Source organism: Microtus oregoni, unplaced genomic scaffold (assembly GCF_018167655.1).
Source record: "Microtus oregoni isolate MIOR12 unplaced genomic scaffold, Mior012 000002F_ref0000024, whole genome shotgun sequence".
Lineage (NCBI taxonomy): Eukaryota > Metazoa > Chordata > Mammalia > Rodentia > Cricetidae > Microtus > Microtus oregoni.
Genome location: NW_024543061.1, coordinates 81,976,916 through 81,993,704, shown reverse-complemented (window position 1 = coordinate 81,993,704; position 16,789 = coordinate 81,976,916). Strand labels below are relative to the sequence as shown.

The 16,789-nt window shown below is 44.0% G+C and overlaps 1 long non-coding RNA gene across 1 annotated transcript; it reads left to right on the top strand.

Annotated features, from left to right (window-relative positions):
- Positions 1-205: 205 nt before the first annotated feature.
- LOC121432352 lies at positions 206-7,140 on the top strand. Its single transcript, XR_005972193.1, has 3 exons — positions 206-282; positions 2,910-3,036; positions 7,081-7,140. It is a non-coding gene; the product is annotated as an uncharacterized LOC121432352 (long non-coding RNA).
- The last annotated feature ends 9,649 nt before the right edge of the window (positions 7,141-16,789 follow it).

Here is a 16,789-nt window from a genome sequence, read left to right as displayed (position 1 = left end):
AAACAGGACAAGACAAGGGGCACATTGCAACATATACTGCTGAGTCATGCAGATGCTTATATAATTTTGTACCCATTCTCATCACCTTGGCAAGAATCAATAGTCCCTTAGATCCCAAAATAGTTCCACATGTGATTCCCAGCTGACTGGGAAGCGGACGGCACCTGGCATGGTGAGCACGGAACACTCCCAAAGAAGTGATGACCCAGAAACCATCCTCCCATCCAAAATCAGGTTAACGGAACTTAGGAGGATAAATCTGGTAGCTGGAACATCTTGAAGGTATGAAAAGATATCCTTTCATTATAACTTGAATTTCATACAGCATTTAAAAAGGAGTATCAACCATGATTACGAATCAGATAGCTGGGTGGGCTTGGAGCTCAGTGGGTGAGTGATTGCTTGGTGTGTAGAGAGGGCCCAGGATCTGATTTTTAGCACCCACCCCAAAGTATCATAACATGTTGGCTTTGTCTATTTCTTTGGCGCTATGTTAATCAGTTATTGTTTTTATTCTGAGCCTATAGCTGAGAGATCAGTGAATGAAGATACCTCTTTGTCAACAACAGAACAAACAAGGTCAACCAAGTGGAGTAGTCGAGCCAACATTATTGAACTAAAACATGAGGCCCAGGCCCAGGTTCATTTTTATTATTACATTTATATTTTATCCTTTAATATATTACCATTATCCAGGGCAGTGTTTATAAAATGCCTTAATTCTAAACTGAATTTTAACCTAAGCAAAATATTTGCTTTCTAGGATAGTCTGGATCTTCAGTAAACACTAGAGCACTAATTTTATTATAAGGAGCAGATCTGTATTGGCAGAGGCTGCTCGTTCGTTTCCTGGCTTCTCAGACCCAAATAATCACTCAGAAACTATATTAATTATAACATTGCTTGGCCTATTAGCTTATGCATGTTTCTAGATAACTCTTACATCTTAAATCAACCCATTTCTATTAATTTGTGCATCACTATGAGGCCACAGCCTACTGGCAAGGTTCCAACATCTGTCTCCTCTGGCAGCAGCTACATGGCATCTCCTGACTCCACCTTCTTTCCTCCTCTATCTGCTGGGATTTCCAGCCTTGCTTTATTCTGCTAAGCCAGATTTATTCATTAACCAATAAAAGCAACACATACACAGAAAAACCTCCCACACCAGATCTGAAATGAAGAAAGCAAAATGGTTTTATGTGTTATATTCTTCTAAGAATCAAATCAAGAAGGAATTACTTTATTTTTAAAGCTAAACCTAAATCCAGTCTTTCTTTTTAAAATTTTATTTTTATTGTGTTTGTGGGGATGTTTGTTTATGTTTGTGTACCATGAGCATGAACATGCCTGGGGCCTGTGGAAGCCAGAGAAGGGCATTGGATGCCCTGGAACTGGAGTTACAGATGGTTGGAAGTCACCATATGGTACTGGAAATTGAACCCAGCTCCTCAGAAAGAACAGCCAGTGCAATTAACCCCCGGGCAGTCTATTCAGCCCCAGTCCTGCTTTTCCTATCTCACAGATTACCATAGATCTGCTCTTCTTGCTGTTACAGAATCGAAGAGGCCTCACATTAAAGACCATGATTACCCATTCATGGTCGGTGTTAAACCATGATAGAAGGCTGGTGAAGAGCAGGGTTGTAGATTGTGGGTACCTGGTGGGACCTGGGTTAAATCTCCAGGACTGCAAAATAAGAACAAGAGGAAGGAGCAGAAAGAAATACAAGAAAACTTGTGTCATGTGCTAGCTAAACATGCTATCTAAAACTTCCAGCAGATGGCAGTGTCTAAGAGCATTATGGCACACAGCTTCCCCACCGCTCATTTCCACACAGAGCGTGTTCAGCAAGGGGGCTTGGCGCTAGAGTGAGCTCAGGGCCACCACTCAACCACACCCTCCACTGCCAACAAAAAAGAGTCTTTAAGCTTTGGCTAAAGCTGCTTTTCCAAATATTGTGGCGTTCATTGTCTTTGGAACTAGCAAGGTGTCACATTTTTCTAATAATGTTTTCATGTGGGGCTGCTATTCAGCTCAATGGTTTTAATAAGTTACATTAAGTTTGGTTAGCTTTATTTGAGGAATTTTATGTAAAGTGCTTGAAACATGACCTCCTATATCATATACAAAGTCTCTTGTAGCTTAGGCTGTTCTCAAACTCACTATGAAGCTAAAGATGACTTTGAAGCTACAATTTCTGATCCTCCTGCCTCCACTTCTCAAGGCTGGAGTTGCAGGCATGTCCACTATTCTTGGTTTAAAGCGGTACTAGGGCTCAAACCCAGGATCTCTTATATGTTAGGTGAGCACTCTACCAATTAGGCTGTAATGTATCCCAACCTCAAATTTAATTCTGTCCCTATAATTATGCTTGCCTTGCTTACCAGGCTTACTAAGCTTTGGAGTGCTGCTACTTTGTGTTAGCTCTTCAGAGTCTTGCCCAAGCATAAACACAGGATGAGACTGTTGACATGCACACGGGTGACCACAATGCTCATGATAGATCTGTTACCTGGCAACAAATAACTGGTTATCACACTTCCCTAACAGATAAAGCCTTGTACAAACTACTTAACTGCATCCCTACCCTGGCTGGACAGGCACAAGTCCTCTGAGCTCACCACGGTCATTCTCACCTCCATACTGTAACCTTGGTCTCCTTGTTCAAAAATCTCCTGTTTCAGTCTTCCTGAAGCCATGTGCCTGCCTTGCTTCAAATGCTCTTCAGCAAGTATTCACTGAGATTGGTCCCCCTCTCCTGTCTTTGTCCTCCGATCTTCCCTGTGCATCTTCTCAGAAATCATGAAAGCATCATTTTCAGAATTAGATTCTGTACACGTGACTCCTGCTTTCTTTAACTTGATGGTAATAAAGCTGGTCTGGTCTTTATTCATTCCCTGACATAGGAATCTGGAGATTAAATCCAGGGCTTGAACAAACTAAGCATGGATTCTACCACAGAACTACCCTCATAGACCGCATTCTGATTCCTAGATACTCAGAGTCATCTATGGTTCGCGGAGCATCTTTAAGGTATAATCCATTCTTTATGTTCAGTTGCCTTAGAATTCACGCACCTTTTAAAAGGAAGCTCTTTTCACAGATGTGTGTAGCAGTCGGATCTCTCATACCATTCTTTTCTTTTTCTTTTTTCCAGACAAGGTCTTAGGTAGTTCAAGCTGGCCTTGAATTCACTAAGCAGCCATGGATGGCCTGGTACTTCTGATCCTCCAGTCTCTGCTTCCTAAATAGGTGCTATGGTTACAGATGTGTACCACTACATCATTTGATATGGGATCCCCCTCTTTATGGTGTAAATATGTTTTATTACCATTGGTTAATAAAGAATCTGCCTTGGTAACAGACATCTATAGAATATTCCACCCAAATAGGAAAGAATATACCTTCTTCTCTGCAGCTCGTGGACCTTCTCGAAAATTGACCACATACTCGGTAACAAAGCAAACTTCCACAGTTACAAAAAAAATATTAGTAACCACCTGTGTCTTATCAGATCACCATGGATTAAAGTTAGAATTCAACATCAATTCTACCCCCAGAAAGCCTACAAACTCATGGAAACTGAACAGTCAACTACTGAAACATACCTGGATTAAGGAAGAAATAAAGAAAGAAATTAAAGTCTTCCTTAAATTCAATGAAAATAAACAACATACTCAAACCTATGGGATACTATGAAAGCAGTCCTAAGAGGAAAGTTCATAGCACTAAGTGCCCACTTAAAGAAAACAGAGAAAGCACACATTGGGGACTTAACAGCCCACCTGAAAGCTCTAGAAAAAATAGAAGCAGACTCACCTAGGAGGAGTAGAAGACTGGAAATAATCAAACTGAGGGCTGAAATCAACAAAATAGAAACACAGAAAACAATCCAAAGAATCAATAAAACAAAAAGCTGGTTCCTGGAGAAAATCAAAATGATTGATAAACCTCTATCCAAACTAATCAAATGGCAGAGAGAGAATATGCAAATTAATAAAATCAGAAATGGAAAGGGGGACATAACCACAGACACAGAGGAAATTCAGAGAATCATTAGATCTTACTACAAAAGCCTGTATGCCACAAAACTGGAAAATGTAAAAGAAACGGACACTTTTTTAGATAAATACCATATACCAAAGTTAAACCAGGACCAGGTGAACAATCTAAATAGACCTGTTAGTCACGAAGAATTAGAAGCTGTTATCAAAAACCTCCCTACCAAAAAAAGCCCAGGACCAGACGGTTTCAATGCAGAATTCTACCAGAACTTCCAAGAAGACCTAATACCTATACTCCTTAATGTATTTCACAATATACAAACAGAAGAGTCATTACCAAATTCCTTTTAGGAAGCTACAGTTACTCTAATACCAAAACCACACAAAGACTCAACCAAGAAAGAGAATTACAGGCCTATCTCACTCATGAACATCGACGCAAAAATCCTCTACAAAATACTGGCAAACCGAATCCAAGAACACATTAGAAAATTTATCCATTATGATCAAGTAGGCTTCATCCCAGAGATACAGGGCTGGTTCAACATACGAAAATCTATCAATGTAATCCTTCATATAAATAAACTGAAAGAAAAAAACCATATGATCATTTCATTAGATGCTGAAAAAGCATTTGACAAAATTCAACATCCCTTTATGATAAAAGTCTTGGAGAGATTAGGGATACAAGGGTCATACCTAAATAAAATAAAAGCTATTTACAGCAAGCCGACAGCTAACATCAAATTAAATGGAAACTCAAAGCCATCCCACTAAAATCAGGAACACGACAAGGCTGTCCACTCTCTCTATACCTCTTCAATATAGGGCTTGAAGTTCTAGCAATAGCAATAAGACAACATAAGGGGGTCAGGGAATTCGAATTGGAAAGGAAGAAGTTAAACTTTCGTTATTTGCAGATGATATGATAGTGTACATAAGCGACCCCAAAAACTCCACCAAAGAACTTTTACAGCTGATAAACACCTTTAGTAATGTGGCAGGATATAAGATCAACTCAAAAAAATCAGTCGCCCTCTTATACACAAAGGATATGGAAGCAGAGAGGAAAATCAGTGAAGCTTCACCTTTCACGATAGCCACAAACAGCATAAAATATCTTGGGGTAACTCTAACCAAGGAAGTGAAAGATCTATTTGACAAGAACTTTAAGGCATTGAAGAAAGAAATTGAAGAGGACACCAGAAAATGGAAGGACCTCCCTTGCTCTTGGATTGGGAGGATCAACATAGTAAAAATGGCAATTCTACCAAAGGCAGTTTATAGATTCAATGCAATCCCCATCAAGGTCCCATCAAAATTCTTCACAGATCTTGAGAGGACAATAGTCAACTTTATATGGAAAAACAAAAAACCCAGGATAGCCAAAACAATCTTATACAATAAAGGATCTTCTGGAGGCGTTACCATCCCTGACTTCAAACTCTATTACAGAGCTACAGTGATGAAAACAGTGTGGTACTGGCATAAAAACAGAGATGTCGACCAATGGAATCGTATAGATGACCCAGATTTTAACCCACAAACCTATGAACACCTCATTTTCGATAAAGGAGCTAAAAGTATACAATGGAAGAAAGAAAGTATCTTCAACAAATGGTGCTGGCACAACTGGATGTCAACCTGTAGAAGAATGAAAATAGACCCATATCTATCACCATCACAAAACTCAAGTCCATATGGATCAAAGACCTCAATATCAGTCCGAACACATTGAAGCTGATAGAAGAGAAAGTGGGAAATACCCTACAACAGATGGGCACAGGAGATCGCTTCCTATGTATAACCCCAGCAGCACAGACATTAAGGGCAACATTGAATAAATGGGACCTACTAAAACTGAGAAGCTTCTGTAAAGCAAAGGACACTGTCACTAAGACAAAAGGCAACCCACTGACTGGGAGAAGATCTTCACCAACCCCACAACAGACAAAGGTCTGATCTCCAAAATATATACAGAACTCAAGAAACTAGACTTTAAAATGCTAATTAACCAATTAAAAAATGGGGCACTGAGCTGAACAGAGAATTCTCAACAGAAGAAGTTCAAATGGCCAAAAGAAACTTAAGGTCATGCTCAACTTCCTTAGCAATCAGGGAAATGCAAATCAAAACAACTTTGAGATATCATCTTACACCTGTCAGAATGGCTAAAATCAAAAACACCAATGATAGCCTTTGCTGGAGAGGTTGTGGAGAAAGGGGTACCCTCATCCATTGCTGGTGGGAATGCAAACTTGTGCAACCACTTTGGAAATCAGTGTGGCGGTTTCTCAGGAAATTCGGGATCAACCTACTCCTAGACCCAGAAATACCACTCTTGGGAATATACCCAAGAGATGCCCTATCATATGACAAAAGCATTTGTTCAACTATGTTCATGGCAGTATTATTTGTAATAGCCAGAATTTGGAAACAACCTAGATGTTCTTCAATGGAAGAAAGGATGAAGAAAGTGTGGAATATATACACATTAGAGTACTATGCTGCCGTAAAAAACAATGACTTCTCGAATTTTGCATGCAAATGGATGGAAATAGAAAACACTATCCTGAGTGAGGTAACCCAGACCCAAAAAGATGAACATGGGATGTACTCACTCATAAGTGGTTTCTAGCCATAAATAAAGGTCATGGAGTCTATAATTGGTGATCCTAAAAAAGCTAAATAAGAAAGTGAACCCAAAGAAGAACATATAGTTATTCTCCTGGCTATGGGAAGTAGACAAAATTGCCGGGGAGAAAACTGGGATCTTGGGGATGGGGTGGGATGGGGGTAAGGGGAGATGGGGAGACAAAAGTGAGAAGGGGAGGATGGGGGGAACTTGGGGAAACAGGAGGATTGGGATAAAGGAAGGTTGGATAGGGGAGCACGAAACCACAATTCTTAGTTAAGGGAGCCACCTTAGGGTTGGCAAGAGACTTGAACCTAGAGTGGCTCCCAGGAGCCCAAGGCGATGTCCCCAGTTAATTCCTTGGGCAGCTGAGGATAGGGAACCTGAAGTGACCCTAACCTATAGCAATACTGACGAATATCTTGCATATCACCATAGAACCTTCATCTGGTGATGGATGGAGATAGAGACAGAGACACACTGGAGCACCGGACTGAGCTCCCAAGGTCCCAATGAGGAGCAGAAGGAGGGAGAACATGAGCAAGGAAGTCAGGACCACGAGGAGTGCACCCACCCACTGAGACAGTGGGGCTGATCTATTGGGAGCTCACCAAGGCCAGCTGGACTGTGACTGAAAAAGCATGGGATAAAACTGGACTCTCTGAACATGGCGAACAATGAGGACTGATGAGAAGCCAAGGACAATGGCACGGGGTTTTGATCCTACTTCATGTTCTGGCTTTGTGGGAGCCTAGCCAGTTTGGATGTTCACCTTCCTAGACATGGACGGAGGGGGGAGGTCCTTGGACTTTCCACAGGGCAGGGAACCCTGACTGCTCTTTGGACTGGAGAGGGAGGGGGAGAGGAGTGGGGGGAGGGGGAGAAGGGTGGGAGGAGCGGGAGGGAAATGGGAGGCTGGGAGGAGGCAGAAACTTTTTTTTCTTTTTCTCAATAAAAAATTAAAAAGAAAATAAGAATCTGCCTTGGGCCTATGGCAGGGAAGAATAGAGCAATATGGAAATTTCAAGCAAAGATGGATGAGAAAAGAAGGCAGAGCCTGGGAGACACCATGTAGCAGCCGAAGGAAACCCATGCCAGAAATTTACCCAATAAGCCACAGCCTTGTGGGAACACACAGAATAATAGAAATTGGTTAATTTAAGATGTAAGAGTTAGTTACACCTAAGCTAATAAACCTCAGCTAATAGGTCAAACAGTGTTTTAATTAATAAAGTTTCTGTGTGATTATTTCGGGTCTGGGCAGTCAGGAAACGAATGAGCAGTGTTCTCCTACAATTTATGAATGAAACCCAGGGCTTTGTATATGTTGAGCAAACAGTCTTCCATGTGAGCTACATCCCAGTCCCGTTTTTGTTCTTCTTTATGAAAGCTAATGAGTACAGCATGACATATTTAGTATGTCTATACAGACATACAAGCATTCAGATCACGGGTGTAGGATGAGGTAGCCTCACTCGTCTCCAGAGAATCAGCCTCATCAGCCCATTGTGACCATCTTTCACCAGACTGCCACCATATCTTCTCATAGCAGTCATCCACATTTGCATTTAAAATAGTTGAGTCATCCTGCAGTGTGTCCCTTGGCTACTTTTCAATTTCTGTCATAAATCATCATGACTAAGGCAACTGATAGAAAGAAGGGTCTGTCTATGCACTTGGAGGCCCAAAAATGTGAGCCTATTTCCACCTTGTCTGAAGGTCAGAGACTTTTAGCTCGTTTGGAAGGAATTGTTGACAACAGCCAGGGCTACACATCCTGATGGTGTGATGGGTGTGGTTACTTGGTTCTTCTGACATTAAGATGGCACACACAGGTAGATCCACTCCATCCTGGCAGATGGTCCGGATGTACAAGCTTAATTCTGATCCTTCTTTTGCAACTGGAGGTTTAACCTGGGGAGTGGCTGCCTTCGGGATACTTGGCCTAAACAACAGAATGCTAATGGACGGATTAATGGCTTGATGGTTCAAAGTATTGAAGCATTTAACTATGTGAGTTGTCCTTTGGATCATGTTATAGAAGTCTTTTGTGGCCCTTTTATATCAGGGTATAAAAGTGTATGGAAAATTAAGTGCAGGCAATTTCACTATTCACTGGAACTCCTTCTCAGTACTATCCTATGTTTTTTGTTGTATTATTGTTACTAGCATCTTCATCCTCTTTACTATTTTTCTGATCCACACATCCCTACCCTGGCAAGAAGTATTTTTATCGAGGCTGGTCCCTGACATATACATCCCCATCACAATGGGGAGCGTGGCAGCAGGCAGGCAGACATTGGAGCAGCATCTGAGAGCTCACATTTTGATCCACAAACAGAAAGCAGATAGAGCTAACCCAAGGCCAGAGTCCTGAGCCATATCAGTTAATTGGATGCTCATTTGTATCGTTGGCCTTCGATAAGCCATTCTCCTTTCTGTTTCTATGTGTGTGCATCATGTTAGAAAAACCCAGCTTCCTCAAAGGAAATGTTTAGTATCTTCCCCCAAACAAACCATGAACAGCAAAGAAACAAGCTATGAGTTGTCTGCACATGAAGGAAATGAAAGTCTGGCCTAACCCGTCCAGCATTGTTTTCTTTCTTAGGGTTACCTGGGGACTTTTAAAGGACACTAGCAATGACTTTTAAAGGATGCTAACAGGCTGTTTGTACAGGCCCTCTTGACTACATGTGAAAAGGTCTAGGAAATGTTTGGGCATCTGGTGTAATCCTAGTCTGCCCTCACCTGTAATCACAGCGTGTGGAACGTGGAGGAAGGAGGCTCGGAAAGAAATTCAATCACATTCTTGGTACATGGTAAGTTCAAGACCAGCCTAGGCTATGTGAGACTTCATCCAAGAAACAACAACAAAATAACAGCGGTTTGTACCATGTAACTCTGTGGCCCTAAATATCATCAAATACAAGGTTTACATGGATTAATCCAGTATCTACCAGATACAATCTGCCCCAGAAAAACCTAATCAGTGTATTCAGATGGGCAAAGTGGGGTCCACACTGTCTGCTGAGGGCCAGTGCTTGGGAATGGCTGGAGTATGTGTCTGAGAGGTCTTATAACATAATCATTTACGCAGAAGGATCTGTGTCTTGAGTGTGTGTGCATGTGGGGAGGGGGGCAGGGGAGCACTGATGAGATGTCTGAGTCCCTTTATTCAAAAATGCACACACGTATTTGTGCACCAATTGTATAAAACCCAGATGCTTAATGGGTCTGAGAGTCACGAAGGTAGGAAAGATCAGGAGCCACACATCTGTGGGTATGCTTTTAGACTGTGTAAAGATAAACTACATTTTTCAGGCAATATGGAATATTGAGAACACAAGAAGACATTCCTTAGTTTAAACACACACACACACGCATGCACACACAGCCTGAGCTACTGCATTAGAGAGATCTGTACCCCCCATGACATCCTCAGCTTCCCTGCTCTGCTCATCTTGACTGGCTCATGTCAGACACTCTTGACTCCATTCACTTTGCTTCTGTTCCTGTTTCTCTCCTCTCCGCCTTTCTCATCAACCTTAGAAAACCTCTCTGGCTCAAGTCCTCTCTATGCACAAGCTTGATGCCCGAGATAGCCCTAGATCATTAGCACATGAATTCACATGTCTGTGGATTCCAAGCAACCTGAGCTCTGAAACTCCATCTGTCTTGTAAGGTCTGAACAGGGTCTGGCAGCCAGAGACGTGTGAAATGACTCTGTGTGGATACCCAGGCACACACATGCACACACACACACACACACACACACACACACACGACATATATATTTAGTGGGTGTGTATTCAGGAAGGAAATCTTTGAATTTGAAACAATCCCACAGTAGCCGAGAGACCTTGTTCAGAAGGAGCCAGTGCCTATGAATAACTAATGGTTTCCTGAAAGGGAGAGACACTTGCATGTGACTGGGTACTCAAGTGGTTTGCATAAGTGGGTTTTTATAACAAAGATTTTTCAGGGCCAGTGAGATGGTTCAGCTGGTAAACACACTCTCCATCATCATGCCTGACCTCCTGAGTGGCATCATCAGGATTCACTTGGTGGAGGGAGAGGACCAACTCCTGAAAGGTGTCCTCTGACCTCTGCATGCACACACATGTAGATGCACACGCACGCACACACCACATACAAGCATGCACAGGCACAAACCTATACACACACATACATGTCCATACACATACACACAGATACACACAAAAAATTTAATTTTGACTCTTCATTATTTTTAATTATTATTCTTTGCGTACACATGTGTATAAAAGTCGCCAAAAGACAACACAATGGAAAAGAAATTTTCCCACCCAATCCCCAGCTGCTTAGTTCTCTCCCTTGATGCCACCAGCTTGAGTGAACCTTTCTCCTAAGGAGCCGAGGCATCTTAAGCTTGTCATATTGAATACTGTTTAAATGTTATTTAATCTTATGTACATGAGTGTGAGTGTGCACACCTAGGTGTATGTCTGTGTACCATGTGCATGCAGAAACCATTGGAGGTCAGAAGAGGCATTGGAGGCCCTGGAACTTGAGTAACAGATGGTTGTGAGGGGCAGTGTAGTAGATGGGGACCGAATCCAGGTCCTGAGCAAGAACAGGAGGTACTCTTAACCACTGAACCATCTCTCTACCCATCCCCCACACTTAATTTAATACTTAAAATAATATACATCCAAAATAAACTATTTGTGGCTGAGGTATTCTCAGCTTCTGACAGCTGCCAAAAGGAAGTTTGCAGGTTGGCCCCTGACATGGACATGTGGAGTGTGGGGCACCTATAAGGCTTCCGGGCAGATTTGTCCAGGAGGCAGCTGGAAATAGAGACCTGAGGGCTTAGGAGAGGGGTCTGGGCAGGAGGTGGAAATCGAGGGTAATACGTTGTTGATGCCATAGTTATGGGCAGCAGCCCACGCAGCACGGATAGAGGGGGTGAGAGGCTGGCTGTACAGAGAGTCCTGGCAGATGCTAGGAGACCTCACACCCAAGCCAGGAAGGATAAGGGGGGAGTTTATGGTGATCAATTTCAACATCAAAGTAAGTCCTAATTCTGCACTCTGCTGTTTCCATATAGGAATGTGCCAGAAAGGCAGCCCTCAGGATGCTGAAAAGAGGGAAACAAGAGTTACTAACCAAGTGAGCGACAAGAAAAGGATTCATTGCACATAAAAATCCACATGCAGGGAATGTGGGAACAAGGAGGACACTGATACAACTTTGTGTCTTTTAACAAAACAGCAGTCCTCATGACAGGATCCCTAGGACCAGGCTGGCCTCAAATTTGCTAGGTAGCTATGGATGACCTTGAGCTTCTGACCCCTCTGCCTCCTGCCCTGCCCTGACTGACCGGATTCAGAAGCACATTACCACACCTAATTTAAGCAGTTCTGAAGCTCAAACCTGGGGCCTGGGGCAGCCTGTGCTCTCCACTCCCCCCACCCCCCCACCCCCCCCCCCCCCCCCCCCCCGGCCCCCATTGCTCTTCACCAGGGTACATTTGTAAGTGTGAATGAATCCCCTCAGATGGCCTTTCCTCCTCCTGGCTGGAGGAACACAGTGGAAACACCCGGCTCAGGTTGCCCTGATATGCAAATCACTCACCTGAGCTTAACCAGTGAGAGTTAAGGTGAGCCAAGTCTATTCACAAGTACCTAGAAAGAGAGGCCAGGAGCTCAATAGAGGGTGTTTAATAAAACTCCTGGGAGGAGGAGGGAGGAGAGAGAGGAGAGGAGGAAGGGAAAGGAAAAAAGGATAGGAGACAGAGAAAGAGGAGGAAAGAGAGTGGGATATAGTTTATATATTTTGAGTATTTGTATATTTATTTTTTACCTAGAAATTATGCTATGTCCATTGCACAAACTGTTCAATGCAAGTGAACTATTTCGGTAAGCGTCGAATGCATATAAAATTGTGAGATCTGCACAAAGCTTGTAGGCTTGCCCTGTAGGGCTTCAGCATCCGTTTCCAGACTGAAGCACAAAATACAGACAACACCAGATGCATGGCCACTGTGAAAGAACAACAACAATAAATATTAACGTTTACAAAGCAAAATCTATGTCCCTATGAATCCCCATGGTCATTCGCGTTTGGAACAATCTTTTTGATTGGCACAAATAATTCAAATAATTGAATAGGGTCAGTGTAACGTGACAGCAGGCAGGTGAGACTGGGACGAATAAGAGGCTGTGTCCTTCTGGAGAACACCTTGTTCATGCTGGTCGGCTCCTGGGTCCTGGGAGGTGCTATGTGGATGACTTCAGGGCCTTTAGACAAGGAAGACTTAAACACGTTCAGGGAGAATGCCTCCGACTTCAGTTTTCTGGAACCATGCTGTGTGAAATTCTGAGAAAGGTATTTCCTCATCAGCTCTGCGGGAGGGAGCACGCCTCTCTGGAAATTCACCTTCATGGAAAGCTAAGACGTCACGGCCTGGCAGGTGACTCACTCCTCCAGGTATTTTCCGCCTGGCTTGTTTTACCTGCCCTGGGGAGGCGGGAACAAACACGTGTTCACCCCAGATCCCCACCAATGAAAGACCAGAGGAAGGACCCCGCCCAGTCCAGCTTGTGAACACCTGAGTTTACTTACAGGAACATGGGTGAGGGGGTGCCTGTGGGTGTGGAAGTTACCCCCAGAGAGCTGGAACACAGAGAAGCCCCACACCAGCGTGGGTAAGGGCCTCCTTCCAGCTGTGGAGTCTCTCCTAAGAGCTCAAGCAGAGGTAACAGAATTAATCACAGCAGGGGTATCAGGTGAGAATCTAAAAAGAACCCCGCCCCCCAACCTTTTTTTTTTTTTTGTTTGTTTGTTTTTTGTTTTTCGAGACAGGGTTTCTCTGTAGCTTTGGAGTCTGTCCTGGAACTAGCTCTTGTAGACCAGGTGGGACTCAAACTCACAGAGATCCACCTGTCTCTGCCTCCTGAGTGCTGGGATTAAAGGCGTGCTCCACCACCTGGCTTCTTTGAGGTGGAAGGCCAAAAGGCTACTCTTGTTGGGGAGGGAGGTCTCCTGCCCATAACCACAGTTACTCCACAAAGTGGACAACACGGGTCCACAATTTAGCACGTGGAAGACCTGGGTTCCAACGCCAGCTCCACACATTAGAAAACAAATAAACAAGCAAACAAACAAAGGTTCACTTCTTTTTCCAAAACAGAGAGAGCAAAATTTAGTATGTAATTGCTGCACACACTTTTGCACACAAAAATGGCTTTCTTCACCAAATGTGTGTCCGCTGCTGCTTTCAGACCCTCAAGGAGAGACAAATTCGGTTCTATGCACACTGGTTGATTGGAGTCCAGAAATGCTTTATCAAGAGCCTCACTTCTAAACCCTAGCTCGGCTTAGAGCACACGCAGGCCAGTCTCTGTCCTGCTAGGTGCCCCCATGTAGCCTGCGGGAGCTATACAGAAGATGAGCTACAATCTCAACACAGCTAGGCGCTCCCATGTTGCCTATGGGAGATACATGGAAGAGGAGCTAGGGAAGGACCCTTGTGCCCCTCCCTTTGGCTGTCAGACCACTGAAACGAGGGAGGGACCCCCTCCCCCCTTCCTCCCCAAGGAACTGGAATTGTTGTTTTTCCCAGTGTGGCTTCTTTGGATAACTCCCCTTTCTCTGTTTTAATTGCCCTGTTTAACTGGTCTCTTTAATTATTGAGAACAGGTTTTCATACCTACTTTGTTAGGGCTGCCAGGGCCCAGCTTTGTCCCTAACAGCTAGGTAACATCCTGAGTCAATTTAAAACTGCTGTATAATTCACACTATCACTAGCTCCCTTCTAAGAAGGAAAATAACCAGCCCATATTGAACCTCTTCTCAAGAAACAGGTAGGCAACCCGAATCTAAATACAGTTCCTTTGCGATGTTAGCACTCATGACCCCGCTTGCCAATTGCCCGGGATTCTCCTTCCTGGCTTTTTCTTATGGAACGTAACAGATTAGAAAGAGACATGGCCTGAAAGAGTCTATGGTGAGAGGGGGTAGCTCAGGGGTCAGAACACAACGACTGTGTCTAACAGCCTGGATTAAAAAAGAAAACTCTAAGCACAAGCGACTCTTCTAAGGTGGGGTCCTACCTCAAAGTTCTTCTGTTTGGGTCATGTGCCTGTCACCTCCATCCCTTCCCACCTCCTCTCTGTTGGACTCAGGTTCTGGTAACCATGATTCGATCTGCATCTCAGGGCAAACTGTGTCAGCTCCCACACCTGTAGTTTACACAAGTATTAAGATACGTGTAGTTTACACGCACTAGGATACGTGGCAGCTATATACTTGGATTAGATGGTCTCCAAAGTGTTTTTGTTCCAGTTCAACTGCCCTGGTTCTAAAACATGCTGCTCTGACAATGGGAGATTACCTTTTTAAGACACAAGAGGAAAAGCAAGCACACACACACACACACACACACACACACACACACATGCACACACACCACAGGCGTTTGTTGCACAAGTGATACCTCCACCCTCAGCTTTAGGCTTCATCCCTGCACTTCATGAACCCTGCTCACAGTGCTCTGAGGAGCTGTACCATGATCACATTCTTTTTTAGGGAGTGGGGAAGGGGAGCACAGAGTTTCTCTGTGTAGGCCTTGGTGTCCTAGAACTTGCTCTGTAGACCAGACTGGCCTTGAACTCAAAGAGGTGCCTGTCTTTGCCTCCTGAGTTCTGGGACTAAAGGCACCATGCCTGCTCGTGAGCACATTCTTTGTCTCCTGTTTTACTCACTTGTTTGTGTCTTTCATCCTCTATGAGGGTGCACAGCCCATTAGCAAGCGTCTCATCTCATGTGCCTTAGTCCCTGGAGCAGCACTCGTCACATAGGAAAGTTCTCAGTACCTACTTTTAGAAAGGAAAAGCCCTTTGTCGCTTTTGAAAACTTTTTTCTTATATTCGTATTCAATTCTATAACCAATCTCCCTCCCTAGGAATGATTTGCATTACTTTCTTTAGCCCGCATTGCCTAGATGTTTAGCAGGTACCTTTCTTCCAGGAAGAAAAAGTGCATTCCTTCCCTAACATCTTCCAGTTATCATCCCCTCTCCAGCTCCTGGGGCCGCTATTCTCTCACTACTGGGATTCAAACCCCAAGACTTGGCACACACTAAGCATGCGCCCTACCGCTGCTCCCCACCCCAGCTGCTAACACCTTTATATCAAAGCAGCTCCTTTTCTTCAATTTCAGCGTTCCTTCTGTTCCCCAGTACTGTGCTAGCTCCACCAGGACTCCCCCAGATTTTCAATAAATTGGGCCTAGAAGCACCCCGTGAACACCGCGTTCTATTCCTACTTCCATCTTCAGGGCTTGGCAGAGGAGAGCTCTATTTATAGAGTTAGCAGTCCTTCATAAGATCTACACACTTAGAGAAAACAAAAGGCAAATTCTCACACACTGGAGTCAGTAAGATTGCTAGAGAATGGGGAAACAATTTATCTTAAGAAAACACAGCTGGCCCAATCTTTAGAACGCAGGAGTAAGGAACCAGGCTCTGGGCTGGGTGAGAAATTACTGAGCATGTGGGAAGACAGAACTGTGAAGTGCAAAAATCAGGCCCCTTGGTTTTTGTAGGCAGCTATTAGTTGAAGCAGGTGTGGGGAGAGGGGAGGTCAATGTCTTATGGAAGGAACTTGAACATGACGGGCAATATTTAGTTTTCTTCTGTTTTTAGTTTTTGTTTGAAACAGACTCTTAACAGGAGGGTCCAGGCTAGTCTCAAACTCCTGGCTTTCCTCTGGACTCCGCATCCCCACTGCTGGGATTCCAGGCCTGCGCAAGACCCTTGCTCTGACGTGATTTCTGAGAGAGCTCAGAATCACCGGGGGTCTTTCTGAGGCATGGACCAGCAGCAGCATCTTAACCGAGGAGACTGGTCTAAAGTTGAGTCTAAATGCAATCTAGACATAGATTTCTATTTGCGCAAGATGGGGAAGATCCAGAAAGGCCTGAGAGGCAGGTTTAGGCGACGACTGCCACAGGGAGAGCCAGACCTCAAGCTGGGAGAATGCCGCGGCTGCCAGAAGGTGACCTCCAACTTTTAGAGAGGGAGCGGGGGTGAGCGTGTGCTTACAGCAGCCTTGTCCTTGAAGGGGATTGAGCGAGCCGAGGGGAGTGGTAGACCCAGCTCGGG